The sequence below is a fragment of the Triticum urartu genome, chromosome 4 (genome assembly GCF_003073215.2).
Source record: "Triticum urartu cultivar G1812 chromosome 4, Tu2.1, whole genome shotgun sequence".
Lineage (NCBI taxonomy): Eukaryota > Viridiplantae > Streptophyta > Magnoliopsida > Poales > Poaceae > Triticum > Triticum urartu.
The window spans coordinates 484,412,708-484,428,784 of record NC_053025.1 but is presented as its reverse complement, the minus strand read 5'-3'; positions in this window follow the sequence as shown (position 1 = coordinate 484,428,784).

Genomic DNA, 16,077 nt, shown 5'->3' with positions numbered 1-16,077 from the left:
CATATCGGTCAAAAAATTTCCTTGACTAGTTTCCCCAATCGGATGCTGGCGTGGATGAGGTCAAAGCAGTATTTGACCAGTGGGAGCCCCTCGTCAGTGACCCATGAGTATCTCTCGGCGGCGCCATAGGGGGTGTGGCGGTGTGGCTGACCAGAGCAACAACTAAGGGTGCGGACAGCGGGGAGGTGTTGTAGGAGGCCCAAGGGTGACCGACGGTGAGCTCCTAGTCGAAGCATAAGTGGTGAAGCGGCTGGCGACGAAGCAACGCTGGGCATGAGAGATCGTCAACGTGGAGGGCTTCAACGGCGGTGCATCGGCGCGGTGGTGCTCAGGCATAGCCATGCCCAGAGGAGCTCGGGACGACAGTCATGGCGGCTGCGGAGGGCATGGCCTCACGTCGATCAGAGGTGGTTGGCCAGGGACGTGGAAGCAGTAGCAAGGGCCATCCATGGGCGTGGAGACGCCAGCAAGGGCCGACCATGGGCGTGGAGACGGCAGCAAGGGCTGGCCATAGGCATGGAGGCGGCAGCAAGGGGTGGCGGGTGAGCAGTGCGAAAGATGGGTGGCAGGGTCAACGGGCCAGTGGAGCAAGGCAACACTTCGGCGGCGGGGATCGAGCAGGCGACCCAAGGCACGTGCGGGCGGCGTAGAGCTGGCGTCCCACGGGAAAAGGACAGGGGGGCGAGTGAACCGGGGCACAGGGGCAGTTGCCCTTAGCTGGCGGCGACCATGGCCGGCGGGATCGGGCAATTGGCGCAACTCCTGATCTTGGCGGCGGCAGCAGAAGAAATAAGAGGGAGATGATTTCACTAAAAATAACATTTCCGTTACATTATGTCCTGAACGATAACTTTTTCTATCATGGATGTGACACTTCCATGATGATATTTGTGACAAAAACACGTATCATCATAGATGTGATGGGCTCCTACTTCTATGACAAAAAAATAAGCTTTTCGTGATTTCGTCCTGGGTGGGCCAGAGGCGCACTTGCATGACATTCTTTGGGTCGTTTATGACGTAAAAAATCGTGGTAGAAGTGAGGGCGGGAAATTTTTTGGGGAGTTCCCGGTTACGCTGGGCAATCGGTGGGTGGTCGGAGCCGAGCGATGCAGTGTGTTTTGTGCGTTTCTCTCGTACGCGTGTGTGTGTGAGGTGATCTCTAACTGAAACCGAGTAAGGCGTTCGCTTACTGAACCCGAGTGATCGATCGATCTCTCACACTACGTGTTGAATATGAGCGGTCGATCCCTCTATGTAGTGAACAAGAGTGATTCATTCGCTGCTAACTGAACCTGAGTGATTCCTTCGTTCCAAACTGAATTCGATCGATCCCTTCGTTGTAACTGAAGCTGAGCGTTCAATCCCTTGTCCCTGCTTACTGAAGCCAATCGAGCGATGCATTGCATCGAGCCCCCACTATAAAAAAACCACTTCCGTGATGATACGTGTTTGTTACAGTAGGTCACGTTTTCTATCATGCATGTATATCCATGACGATTTTATGACAGAATCAAGATAGTCATACATGTGTTGTCATAGAAGTGTTCCATGACAATACCGAAATTATCACCACGGAAGTGTCCACTTCCATGACGATAAATGACGCGTCATGGAAGTGGTTTCGTCAAGGGTAACCGACATGTGGCATCCACCGTAATGGGTCGCCGTTAAGCTATCGAGTTTTGGTTTGGATCCGATAAACCGTTAACAGCCCGGACCATTGGGGATTTTCCACGAGTAAAATTCGGATTCGCCTTAGTATCCACGTGTCAGCTCCGCGTTGGGATAGGTGTCATCCAGCGAGTGGACAGCACGCGCCTATGGTACGTCGACACGTGGCTCGGCCCAACAGTGGCCCGTTTAGGTTTAAATGTTGGGCCTGTCAAAATAAGCGGTCCGGGCCATTAGCGGCCTACTTGAGTAAGGCACATTCATAAGCACGACCAATACGAGTTACACAGAATCGACCCATGAAAGGCCCATTCTAGATTTGACAATTTCCAGCCCATCGCCAGTTCCATCTCGTTAACGGCCCGTGATAACCCACAAGTATAGGGGATCGCAACAGTTTTCGAGGGTAAAGTATTCAACCCAAATTTATTGATTCGACACAAGGGGAGCCAAAGAATACTCTCAAGTATTAGCAGCTGAGTTGTCAATTCAACCACACCTGGAAACTTAATATCTGCAACAAAGTGTTTAGTAGCAAAGTAATATGATAGTAGTGGTGACGGTAGCAAAAGGTAACAGTAGTAAAAGCAATGTTTTTGGTATTTTGTAGTGATGATAGCAATAGCAACGGAAAAGTAAATAAGTGAAGAACAATATATGGAAAGCTCGTAGGCAATGGATCAGTGATGGAGATTTATGCCGGATGCGATTCATCATGTAACAGTCATAACCTAGGGTGACACAGAACTAGCTCCAGTTCATTGATATAGTGTAGGCATGTATTCCGAACATAGTCATACGTGCTTATGGAAAAGAACTTGCATGACATCTTTTGTCCTACCCTCCCGTGGGAGCGGGGTCCTTACGGAAACTAAGGGATATTAAGGCCTCCTTTTAATAGAGAACCGGAACAAAGCATTAACACATAGTGAATACATGAACTCCTCAAACTACGGTCGTCACCGGTAAGTATCCCGATTATTGTCACTTCGGGGTTAACGGATCATATCACATAATAGGTGACTATAGACTTGTAAGATAGGATCAAGAACACTCATATATTGATGAAAACATAATAGGTTCAGATCTGAAATCATGGCACTCGGGCCCTAGTGACAAGCATTAAGCATAGCAAAGTCATAGCAACATCAATCTCAAAACATAGTGGACACTAGGGATCAAACCCTAACAAAACTAACTCGATTACATGATAGATCCCATCCAACCCATCACCGTACAGCAAGCCTACGATGGAACTACTCACGCACGGCGGTGAGCATCATGAAATTGGTGATGGAGGATGGTTGATGATGACGATGGCGACGGATTCCCCTCTCCAGAGCCCCGAACGGACTCCAGATCAGCCCTCCCGAGAGGTTTTAGGGTTTGGCGGCGGCTCCGTATCGTAAAACGCGATGATTTCTTCTCTCTGATTTTTTTCTTACCGAAACTCAATATATGGAGTTGGAGTTGGAGTCGGAGACGCAACAGGGGGCCCACGAGGTAGGGGGGCGCGCCCCCCACCCTCGTGGCAAGGTGGTGGGCCCCCTGGCCTTCATCTTTTGCAGGTATTTTTCTTATTTTCTGATAAGTAGATCCGTGAAGTTTCAGGTCATTCCGAGAACGTTTGCTCCTGCACATAAACAACACCATGGTAATTCTGCTGAAAACAGCGTCAGTCCGGGTTAGTTCCATTCAAATCATGCAAGATGGAGTCCAAAACAAGGGCAAAAGTGTTTGGAAAAGTAGATACGTTGGAGACGTATCAACTCCCCCAAGCTTAAACATTTGCTTGTCCTCAAGCAATTCAGTTGACAAACTGAAAGTGATAAAGAAAAACTTTTACAAACTCTTGTTGTTGTAAATATGTAAAGCCAACATTCAAGTTTTCACAAAGATTATAACTAACCAAATTTGCAATAACGCTCAGGTCTCAAGTTTACTCATATCAATAGCATAATCAACTAGCGATCCATAATAATAAATCTCGGATAACAACACTTTCTCAAAACAATTATAATATGATATAATAAGATGGTATCTCGCTAGCCCTTTTGAGACCGCAAAATATAAATGCAGAGCACCTTTAAAGACCAAGGACTGACTAGACATTGTAATTCATGGTAAAAGAGATCCAGTCAAGTCATACTCAATGTAAATTAACAGTAATGAATGTAAATGACAGTGGTGCTCTCCAACTGGTGCTTTTTGATAAGAGGATGATGACTCAGCATAAAAGTAAATAGATAGGCCCTTCGCAAAGGGAAGCAGGGATTTGTAGAGGTGCCAGAGCTCGGTTTTGAAACAGAGGTGAATAATATTTTGAGTGGTATACTTTCATTGTCAACATAACAACCAAGAGATGGCGATATCTTCCATGCTACACACATTATAGGCGGTTCCCAAACAAAATGGTAAAGTTTATACTCCTCCTTCCACCAACAAGCATCAATCCATGGCTTGCTCGAAACAATGAGTGCCTCCAACTAGCAAGAGTCCCAGGGGGAGTTTTGTTTGCAATTATTTTGATTTAGTTTGCATAAAGCATGGGACTGGGCATCCCGGTGACCAGCCATTTATCTCGTGAGTGAGGAGCGGAGTCCACTCCTCTTGAGAATAACCCGCCTAACATGGAAGATACAGACAGCCCTAGTTGATACATGAGCTATTCGAGCATACAAAACAAGATATTTATTTGAAGGTTTAGAGTTTGGCACATACAAATTTACTTGGAACGGCAGTTAGATACCGTATATAGGTAGGTATAGTGGACTCATGTGGAATAACTTTGGGGTTTAAGGAGTTTGGATGCACAAGCATTATTCCTGCTTAGTACAAGTGAAGGCTAGCAAAAGACTGGGAAGTGACCAGCTAGAGAGCGACAACAGTCATGAACATGCATTAAAATTAATCAACACCGAAAGCAAGCATGCGTAGGATATAATCCACCATGAACATAAATATCGTGAAGGCTATGTTGATTTTGTTTCAACTACATGCGTGAACATGTGCCAAGTCAAGCCACTTAAATCATTCAGAGGAGGATACCACCCTATCATACCACATCATAACCATCTCAATAGCATGTTGGCATGCAAGGTAAACCATTATAACTCATAGCTAATCAAGTATGGCACAAGAAACTATGATCTCTAGTCGTCATTGCAAACATGTTTATTCATAATAGGCTGAATCAGGAACGATGAACTAATCATATTTACAAAAACAAAAGAGGTCGAGTTCATACTAGCTTTTCTCATCTAAGTCAGTCCATCATATATCGTCATAATTGCCTTTCACTTGCACGACCGAACGATGTGAATAATAATAATAGTGCGCGTGCATTGGACTAAGCTAGAATCTGCAGGCATTCAATAAACAGGAGAAGACAAGGCAATATGGGCTCTTTTTTCAGATAAACAACAATGCATATAAGAGCCACTTCAACAATTTAATCATGGTCTTCTCCTATCGACCCCCCAAAAAACTATTTACACGGGAAAGCTCCCAACAAGTAAAAGAAGAACAGGAAATATTTTTGGGTTTTCTTTTTAATTACTACTACAAGCATGGAAATTAAACTGATTAAAAGGTACAACTAATTTTTTTTTGGTTTTTCTTAAGGTTTATTAAACACACAAGAAGAAAGCATAAAAAGGAAATTAAACTAGCATGGATGATACAATGAAAAAGTATGAACACCGACATCTAGCAATGAGTGTGTGAACATAAATGTAATGTCGGTGGGAAATACGTACTCCCCCAAGCTTAGGCTTTTGGCCTAAGTTGGTCTATGGCCACGGCTGGCCTGACGGATATCCATAATAGTAGTTGGAGTCGTACTACGATGCAGCGGCTATCGCCTGCTGAGCTACAGCGTGGCAACGAGGGCCTCCTCTCTCCTCTCGTACTCATCTGCCTCCTCTCTGGTAATAGTATATCTTCCTCTTGCCTGATAATCAAAGAAGGTAGGAGTAGGGAGAGTAATACGGACAGCACGACGTCTGTCGAAGATTAGTCGATACTGGAGAGGTGATTCATTCCTCTCAACAAACTGGTGGTGAACCATAGCATTAAAATCTATATAAGCAGGTGGTAATTCAATATCACCTTCGCGTATGTCTATACCAAGAAAATTAGCTATGCGGGTTGCATAAATTCCTCAAAAGAAATCTCCATTATATCTGTTAAGGTGCAACCTACGTGCAACAATGGCTCCCAAATTATAAGATTGGTCTCCTAACACAGCACTCTTAAGAATACTGAGGTCGGGGACACACATGTGACATGCCTCATCCTTACCATTGATGCATCTACCTATGAAGAGAGCAAAATAATGTATAGCAGAAAAGTGAATGCTCCCTGTGGTAGCTTGTGTAATATCTCTAGATTCTCCCACAGTTATGCTAGTAAGAAAATCTCTAAATTCAGATTTGCGAGGATCCCTTATACTACCCCATTGTGGAAGTTTGCATGCAGTGGTAAAATCCTCTAAGTCCATAGTGTAAGATCTATCATAAAGATCAAACAGGACAGTTGGAGAATTACGTGAAGTTGAAAATTCAAATCTCCTCACAAAGGTACTGGTGAGGTTGTGATACTGGCTGCACTTCTCTTCCTCGAAGCTCACAAGATCGGCGTTATGCAAATATGCGTTGAATTCTTCATTAATTCCCGCTCTATCCATAAAGTTCTCAGAGGGCCATTCACAAGGACGCACTGGAGCGTTTCTTGGTGGCTCGTCATCAACATCACACATTGCAAGCATGGGTCCTTGCTTCCTTGAAGAACCACCTTGGAACATTTTCCTAAGCATATTTCTTCCTATAAAAAATTCTGAAAATTTTTAGTAACTTCAAAATAAAAGTAAACCAAACTCAATAATATTGATAGCAACTACTCCTACAAGGGCCTAGGGCCTATATCATGCATCAAAACTACTTTTAACCATATAAATTTGACATGCAAGCTCAAGAACAGGGTCACCTAAGCAGCAAAAATTTGCAATGAATAAAGCACTAGAACAAAAACTAATTGGACCAATGGAGGAGTCACATACCAAGGAACAATCTCCCCAAGCAGTTTTGTGAGAGGTGCTTTGAGCAAGGAGATCGAAAATGGCAGCAAGATGAGCTAGAACTCGTGCTTGGGCTGGATATTCGTGTTTGTGGGAGGAAGAAGAAGTGTATGGGTGAAAGAATGAGTAGAAGAGGGCCACCGTGGGCCCACGAGGCAGGGGGCGCGCCCAGGGGGTAGGGCGCGCCCTCCACCCTCGTGGGCAGGTGGTTGACCCCCCTGCTGTGTTCTCAGTGAAGGAAATATGCCCTAGAGGCAATAATAAAGTTATTATTTATTTCCTTATATCATGATAAATGTTTATTATTCATGCTAGAATTGTATTAACCGGAAACATAATACATGTGTGAATACATAGACAAACAGAGTGTCACTAGTATGCCTCTACTTGACTAGCTCATTGATCAAAGATGGTTATGTTTCCTAACTATAGACATGAGTTGTCATTTGATTAACGGGATCACATCATTAGGAGAATGATGTGATTGACTTGACCCATTCCGTTAGCATAGCACTTGATCGTTTAGTTTATTGCTATTGCTTTCTTCATGACTTATACATGTTCCTATGACTATGAGATTATGCAACTCCCGTTTACCAGAGGAACACTTTGTGTGCTACCAAACGTCACAACGTAACTGGGTGATTATAAAGGTGCTCTACAGGTGTCTCCGAAGGTACTTGTTGGGTTGGCGTATTTCGAGTTAGGATTTGTCACTCCGATTGTCGGAGAGGTATCTCTGGGCCCTCTCGGTAATGCACATCACTTAAGCCTTGCAAGCATTGCAACTAATGAGTTAGTTGCGAGATGATGTATTATGGAACGAAGTAAAGAGACTTGCCGGTAACGAGATTGAACTAGGTATTGAGATACCGATGATCGAATCTCGGGCAAGTAACATACCGATGACAAAGGGAACAACGTATGTTGTTATGCGTCTGACCGATAAAGATCTTCATAGAATATGTGGGAGCCAATATGAGCATCCAGGTTCCGCTATTGGTTATTGACCGGAGACGTGTCTCGGTCATGTCTACATAGTTCTCGAACCCGTAGGGTCCGCACGCTTAAAGTTCGATGACAGTTATATTATGATTTTATATGTTTTGATGTACCGAAGGAGTTCGGAGTCCCGGATGAGATCAAGGACATGACGAGGAGTCTCGAAATGGTCAAGACGTAAAGATCGATATATTGGACGACTATATTCGGACATCGGAAAGGTTCCGAGTGATTCGGGTATTTTCGGGGGTACCGGGGAGTTACGGGAATGCGAGGAAGAAGTAATGGGCCTCATGGGCCAAGTGGTGGAAGAGAGGAGGCAGGGCGCGCGGCCCCCCTAGCCCAAACCGAATTGTACTAGGGGGCCGGCCCCCCTTTCCTCCTTTTCCTCCTTCTCCTTCCTTCTCCTTCTCCTCCTTCCTTTCCTCCTCCTAGTAGGAGTAGGAAAGGGGAGTCCTCCTGGCACGCCCATAGAGGGCCGGCCGGCCTCCCCCCTTGCTCCTTTATATACAGGGGCAGGGGGAACCTCTAGACACACAAGTTGATCAGTTGATCTCTCCCAGCCGTGTGTGGTGCCCCCCTCCACCATATTCCACCTCAGTCATATCGTAGCGGTGCTTAGGCGAAGCCCTGCGTCGGTAGCAACATCATCACCGTCACCATGCCGTCGTGCTGATGGAACTCTCCCGTAAAGCTCTGCTGGATCGGAGTTCGCGGGACATCATCGAGCTGAACGTGTGCTGAACTCGGAGGTGCCATGCGTTTGGTACTTGGATCGGTCGGATCGTGAAGACGTACGACTACATCAACCACGTTATGCTAACGCTTCCGCTTTCGGTCTACGAGGGTACGTGGACAACACTCTCCCCTCTCATTGCTATGCATCACCATGATCTTGCGTGTGCGTAGGAAATTTTTGAATTTACTACGTTCCCCAACAGTGGCATCCGAGCCAGGTTTTATGCGTAGATGTCATATGCACGAGTAGAACACAAGTGAGTTGTGGGCGATATAAGTCATACTGCTTACCAGCATGTCATACTTTGGTTCGGCGGTATTGTTGGATGAAGCAGCCCGGACCGACATTACGCGTACGCTTACGCGAGACTAGTTCTACCGACGTGCTTTGCACACAGGTGGCTGGCGGGTGTCAGTTTCTCCAACTTTAGTTGAACTGAGTGTGGCTACGCCCGGTCGTTGCGAAGGTTAAAACAACACCAACTTGACAAACTATCGTTGTGGTTTTGATGCGTAGGCAAGAACGGTTCTTGCTAAAGCCCATAGCAGCCACGTAAAACTTGCAACAACAAAGTAGAGGACGTCTAACTTGTTTTTGCAGGGCATGTTGTGATGTGATATGGTCAAGACATGATGCTAAATTTTATTGTATGAGATGATCATGTTTTGTAACTGAGTTATCGGCAACTGGTAGGAGCCACATGGTTGTCGCTTTATTGTATGCAATGCAATTGCGCTGTAATACTTTACTTTATCACTAAGCGGTAGCGATAGTCGTGGAAGCATAAGATTGGCGAGACGACAATGATGCTACGATGGTGATCAAGGTGTCGCGCCGGTGACGATGGTGATCACGACGGTGCTTCGGATATGGAGATCACAAGCATAAGATGATGATGGCCATATCATATCACTTATATTGATTGCATGTGATGTTTATCTTTTATGCATCTTATCTTTCTTTGATTGACGGTAGCATTATAAGATGATCTCTCACTAAATTTCAAGATAAAAGTGTTCTCCCTGAGTATGCACCATTGCCAAAGTTCGTCGTGCCCAGACACCACGTGATGATCGGGTGTGATAATCTCTACGTCCATCTACAATAGGTGCAAGCCAGTTTTGCACATGCAGAATACTCAAGTTAAACTTGACAAGCCTAGCATATGCAGATATGGCCTCGGAACACTGAGACTGAAAGGTCGAGCGTGAATCATATAGTAGATATGATCAACATATTCATGTTCACCATTGAAAGCTACTCCATTTCACGTGATGATCGGTTATGGTTTAGTTGATTTGGATCACGTGATCACTTAGAAGATTAGAGGGATGTCTTTCTAAGTGGGAGTTCTTAAGTAATATGATTAATTGAACTTAAATTTATCATGAACTTAGTCCTGGTAGTATTAGCATATCTATGTTGTAGATCAATAGCTCACGTTTAGCTCCCCTGTTTTTATTTTTGATATGTTCCTAGAGAAAACTAAGTTGAAAGATGTTAGTAGCAATGATGCGGATTGGATCCATGATCTGAGGTTTATCCTCATTGCTGCACAGAAGAATTATGTCCTTAATGCACCGCTAGGTGACATACCTATTGCAGGAGCAGATGCAAACGTCATGAACGTTTGGCTAGCTCAATATGATGACTACTTGATAGTTTAGTGCACCATGCTTAACAGCTTAGAATCGAGACTTCAAAGACGTTTTGAACGTCATGGATCATATGGATGTTCCGGGAGTTGAAGTTAATATTTCAAGCAAATACCCGAGTTGAGAGATATGAAGTCTCCAACAAGTTTTATAGCTAAAAGATGGAGGAGAATAGCTCAAGCAGTGAGCATGTGTTCAGATTGTCTGGATACTACAATCGCTTGAATCAAGTGGGAGTTAATATTCCAGATAAAATAGTGATTGACAGAATTCTCTAGTCACCATCACCAAGTTAGTAGAACTTCGTGATGAACTATAGTATGCAAGGGATGATGAAAACGATTCCCGAGCTTTTCATGATGATGAAATCGATGAAGGTAGAAATCAAGAAAGAGCATCAAGTGTTGATGATTAACAAGACCACTAGTTTCAAGAAAAGGGCAAAGGGAAAGAAAGGGAACTTCAAGAAGAACGGCAAGCAAGTTGCTGCTCAAGTGAAGAAGCCCAAATCTGGTCCTAAGCCTGAGACTAAGTGCTTCTACTGCAAAGGGACTCGTCACTGGAAGTGGAACTGCCCCAAGTATTTGGCGGATAAGAAGGATGGCAAAGTGAACAAAGGTATATTTGATATACAGATTATTGATGTGTATTTTACTAGTGTTCGTAGCAACCCCTCGGTATTTGATACTGGTTCAGTTGCTAAGAGTAGTAACTCGAAACAGGAGTTGCAGAATGAACAGAGACTAGTTAAGCGTGAAGTGACGATGTGTGTTGGAAGTGGTTCCAAGATTGATATGATCATCATCGCACACTCCCTATACTTTCGGGATTAGTGTTGAACCTAAATAAGTGTTATTTGGTGTTTGCGTTGAGCATGAATATGATTTGATCATGTTTATTGCAATGCGGTTATTCATTTAAGTAAGAGAATAAATTGTTGTTCTGTTTACATGAATAAAACCTTCTATGGTCATACACCCAATGAAAATGGTTTGTTGGATCTCGATTGTGGTGATACACATTCTCATAATATTGAAGCCAAAAGATGCAAAGTTAATAATGATAGTGCAACTTATTTGTGGCACTGCCGTTTAGGTCATATTGGTGTAAAGCGCATGAAGAAAATCCATGTTGATGGGCTTTTGGAATCACTTGATTATGAATCAGTTGATACTTGCGAACCGTGCCTCATGGGCAAGATGACTAAGACTCCGTTCTCCGGAACAATGGAGCAAGCAACTGACTTATTGGAAATAATATATACTGATGTATGCAGTCCGATGAATGTTGAGGCTCGCGGCGGGTATTGTTATTTTCTGACCTTCACAGATGATTTGAGCAGATATGGGTATATCTACTTGATGAAACATAAGTGTGAAACATTTGAAAAGTTCAAAAACTTCAGAGTGAAGTGGAAAATCATCGTGACAAAGAAAATAAAGTTTCTACGATCTGATCGCAGAGACAAATATTTGAGTTACGAGTTTGGTCTTCAATTAAAACAATGTGGAATAGTTTCACAAAATCGTGCCACCTGGAACACCTATGACGCCCCCGATTCAATCGTACACTAATCATACATGCAAACGTGTACGATCAAGATCAGGGACTCACGGGAAGATATGACAACACAACTCTACAAATAAAATAAGTCATACAAGCATCATAATACAAGCCAGGGGCCTCGAGGGCTCGAATACAAGTGCTCGATCATAGACGAGTCAGCGGAAGCAACAATATCTAAGTACAGACATAAGTTAAACAAGTTGCCTTAAGAAGGCTAGCACAAACTGGGATACAGATCGAAAGAGGCGCAGGCCTCCTGCCTGGGATCCTCCTAAACTACTCCTGGTCGTCGTCAGCGGGCTGCACATAGTAGTAGGCACCTCCCGAGTAGTAGTAGTCGTCATCGACAGTGGCGTCTGGCTCCTGGGCTCCATCGTCTGGTCACAGCAATCGGTATAGAAAGGGGGAAAAGAGGGAGCAAAGCAACCGTGAGTACTCATCCAAAGTACTCGCAAGCAAGGAGCTACACTACATATGTATGCATTGGTATCAAATGGAATAAGGGTATCATATGTGGACTGAACTGCAGAAAGCCGGAATAAGAGGGGGATAGCTAGTCCTATCGAAGACTACGCTTCTGGTAACCTCCATCTTGCAGCGTGTAGAAGAGAGTAGATGGTAAGTTCACCAAGTATCATCGCATAGCATAATCCTAACCGGCGATCCTCCCCTCGTCGCCCTGTGAGAGAGCGATCACCGGTTGTATCTGGCACTTGGAATGGTGTGTTTTATTAAGTATCCGGTTCTAGTTGTCATAAGGTCAAGGTACAACTCCAAGTCGTCCTATTACCGAAGATCACGGCTATTCGAATAGATTAACTTCCCTGCAAGGGTGCACCACATATCCCAACACGCTCGATCTCTCTCCTAGGTGGTCTGGCCCTGCAAGGCTATTCGAATGCCGACCAGGGCCAGGCCCACCTCTCTCCTAGGTGGTCTTAACCTGCCCTGTTGCTCCGCCTCAAAGTAACAGTCGGGGGCCGTCGGGAACTCAGGCCCACCACTACCTGGATGGAGCCACCTGCCCCTTCAGCCCCCATCTCCAAACATTATCATAAGTAATGTAACAGTATAAGTATATATCATATGCCCGTGATCACCTCCCGAGGTGATCACGGCCCAGTAGTATAGCATGGCAGACGGACAAGAGTGTAGGGCCACTGATGGAACACTAGCATCCTATACTAAGCATTTAGGATTGCAGGTAAAGGTAACAACAGTAGTAGCAAGAACAGGCTATGCATCAGGATAGGATAACGAAAAGCAGTAACATGCTACACTACTCTAATGCAAGCAGTAGAGAGAAGAATAGGCGATATCTGGTGATCAAAGGGGGGGCTTGCCTGGTCGCTCTGGCAAGAGGGGTCGTCAACACCGTAGTCGTACTGGGTAGCAGCGGCGTCGGTCTCGGTGTCTACCGGAGAGAAGAGGGGGAAGAAATAATAAATACGGAGCAAACAAAGCATCACAAAACATAACGAGGTAATACACGGTGCCAGGGGTGATCTAACGCAGGGATAGGTGATACCGGTGAAGGGGGAAACATCCGGGAAAATATCCCCGGTGTTTCACGTTTTTGCACAGATGAATCAGAGGGGGAAAGTTGCGTGTTCGCTATGCTAGGGATGCGTGATGGACGAACGGGCCGCATATTCAGATTCGTCTCGTTTTTCTGAGCAACTTTCATGTATAAAACTTTTTCATCCGAGTTACAGATTATTTTCTAAGATTTTTCAAAGATCTAAACAATTTTTTAAAATATATTAATTCGAATTAAGAAAAAAAGTAAATAGTTTTGTCACCTAAGGTTACGCTAGCTAGAGCGTATTACAGGTGGGGCCAGGGGGTTAGTCAGCAGTTGACCAGTCAAGGTTGACTAGTCAACAGGGTCATAGCGGGGCCCAAGTGTCATAGGGTCATTTGTATAGCAGATTAGTTAATTAGTCTAAATAGTGGAGGGGCCCCTAAGTCATATTCTACATAGCATCTAGACTTAGTACCAATACCTGTTTTGAGTTAGTTATTAAATAGGACTAATCCTAATCTATGGCCGGCCATTTAGTAGTGGCCCATCCGGCCAGAAACACAAAGCACGCACACACAACAAGCAATTGGCCATGGCCAGTGGTGGCTGTATACACACACACAATGCTAGTTATAAGAGAAGATGGCATTTTGTGATTTTTGTAGGATTTAATCCATGCATCAAAAAGATTTGGTCCAGTGGGATAAAATGGAGTTTGTAAGTATACTTTCTACTTATATTATTTTTACCCATTTTAACTACTATTTAGTCGTTGTTTAGAGGCTGTACGGAGGGTCAGACAATGTCAAATTAGAAAAGTTAGCACTAGCTACAGTAACTGAATGTTACTGTAGCCGCGTAGCATAGCAGCAGGCACCTGCGGGAGCAGGAAAGCAGCAGCGAAGTGAGCGGCGTGCACGGGGCCGCGCATGTCGGGCGCAAGGCGGGACGGACGCGGGGCGTGGGTGTGCGCCGGAGACGAGCTGCGGCGCCTGCAAAGGACGGCCAAGGCAGGGCGCGGGGAGCGGGGCTGCACGGCAAGGCCGGTCAGGGCCAGACGCAGCGGTGGGCAGCAGAGCATCGCCCAACGGCAGCGGCAAGTAGTACAGCAGGCGGAGCTGCAGCGAGCAGCACGGGCGCCTGGTGCGTGCGGCGGGCGGGCGCAGGAGCTCAGGCGAGCAGCAAGCCACGACGTGAGCAGTAGCGGAGGCCAAGGGCGTTGGGCGCGGGCGGCACGGTCGCGGCGACTACGGGCACGATCAAGGGCAGGGCTGGTGCGTGCGGGCGTGGTGACGCGCGTGTGGCGGGTCGACGAGCGCCGTACGGGGCGGCCTTGGAGCAGTAGCAGGCGAAGTAGCACTAGACCACGGCGAGGCTGGCGCGCGTGCATAGAAGCAGTCACAGCACGCACGCACGTACGCGTATGCGGCAGCTCGGACGAGCTCGGGGACGGCGGCCTACGGCGCAAGAACGGGAGGGGAGAGGATGTGCTCACCGAGCAGGCACAAGGAGGCCCGTCGAGTGGCTTAGGAGCAGCAGAGGTGGCCGGTGTTGGCGACGATGGCGGCGACCGAGACGGATGGAGGTTGAGGACGGGGAAGCAGCGGGCGTCCCGGTGGCTTCCGGCTCGATCTCGCCCATGTAGCCGAAGTAGGCGACGAAGACGGTGCCCCTGGCGCGGTCTCTGGCAGCGAGGAGGCCATCGGTGACGGCTACGCCGACGGCGCGTCCATGGCAGAGATTAGGAAGGAGGGGGATCTGAGGAGGGAGGCAGGGCACAGTAGAGAGGGAGAAGGGAGCAAGCGAGTGGGGGGGGGATAGGGTTGAGGAGTCGGGGCGTGGCGCCCTTATCTCCTCGTCAGCGTGGCCGGCGAGGTGGTCGGGCGGGAGCACGTCCCTGTTGCGGTTTGAGACAGAGGAACAGGAGAGGGGCAACCGGTGCGGGGGGAATTGGGATGGATGGGTAGGAGTGGGCTGAGGCCCGGGGGAGCCAGGGGTTGTCTTATATTTATCTTTGTTTTCTTTTTATTTAATTTTTTGTTTCTGTTTTCTTTTTATTTACACATTAATTTTAGTTTAATAAAATATGACAATAGCCCCTAAAGTAATGTTCCAGAATAACCGACTGCCATGAAAAGTTTTTACCCCGAATTAAAATAGTTTAGCAATTTATAAAATACCAAAGGCATCTATATAATTGATTTTGCTACTGTTTAAATCACTTTAGAGTATTTGAACATTTAAAAAAAAGTGTAGTTCCTCCGCCATAATTACCTATGCATTATTTGGCTCACTCCGAACATTTTAGTTTTAATATTTGAAAACTTTTATTGTTTGCCTTTAATTAAAATTTGAATTTGAATCGTTTCGAACTAACGTGAGTTTATTAACAGAAATCGAGGTGACGTGGCACCATTAGCAAGGGTTTACTATAGCTTGATTATCCGGGCGTTACAATTCTCCTCCACTACAAGGAATCTCGTCCCGAGATTTAAGAGGGAAGTAAAGGGGGAAGGTTCGGGTTACGAAATTCTAGGGAGTGTTCCTGGTCTTGGTTGTTCTTCGCGAAGAGGTTGATCCATTACATTGATGTCTTCATTTCGATGTTTCAGTTCATCATGATGAAGTTGTCGTCCTTTCTTCAGGAACTCCATCGTACTTACGAAAGAATAAAAGGGGGTAGTCCGGGAGAACAGAATTCCGCAAGGTTAACTATCTGGTAGATATCATCAGGCAAGGTGGCGGAAGGTAACTCTCGAATTGAAACTTAAGAAGATATCGAGAGCAAAGTAAGAAGGTACCATGAGAAGTTTCAAACGGATAGGCAATCGTTCAATGC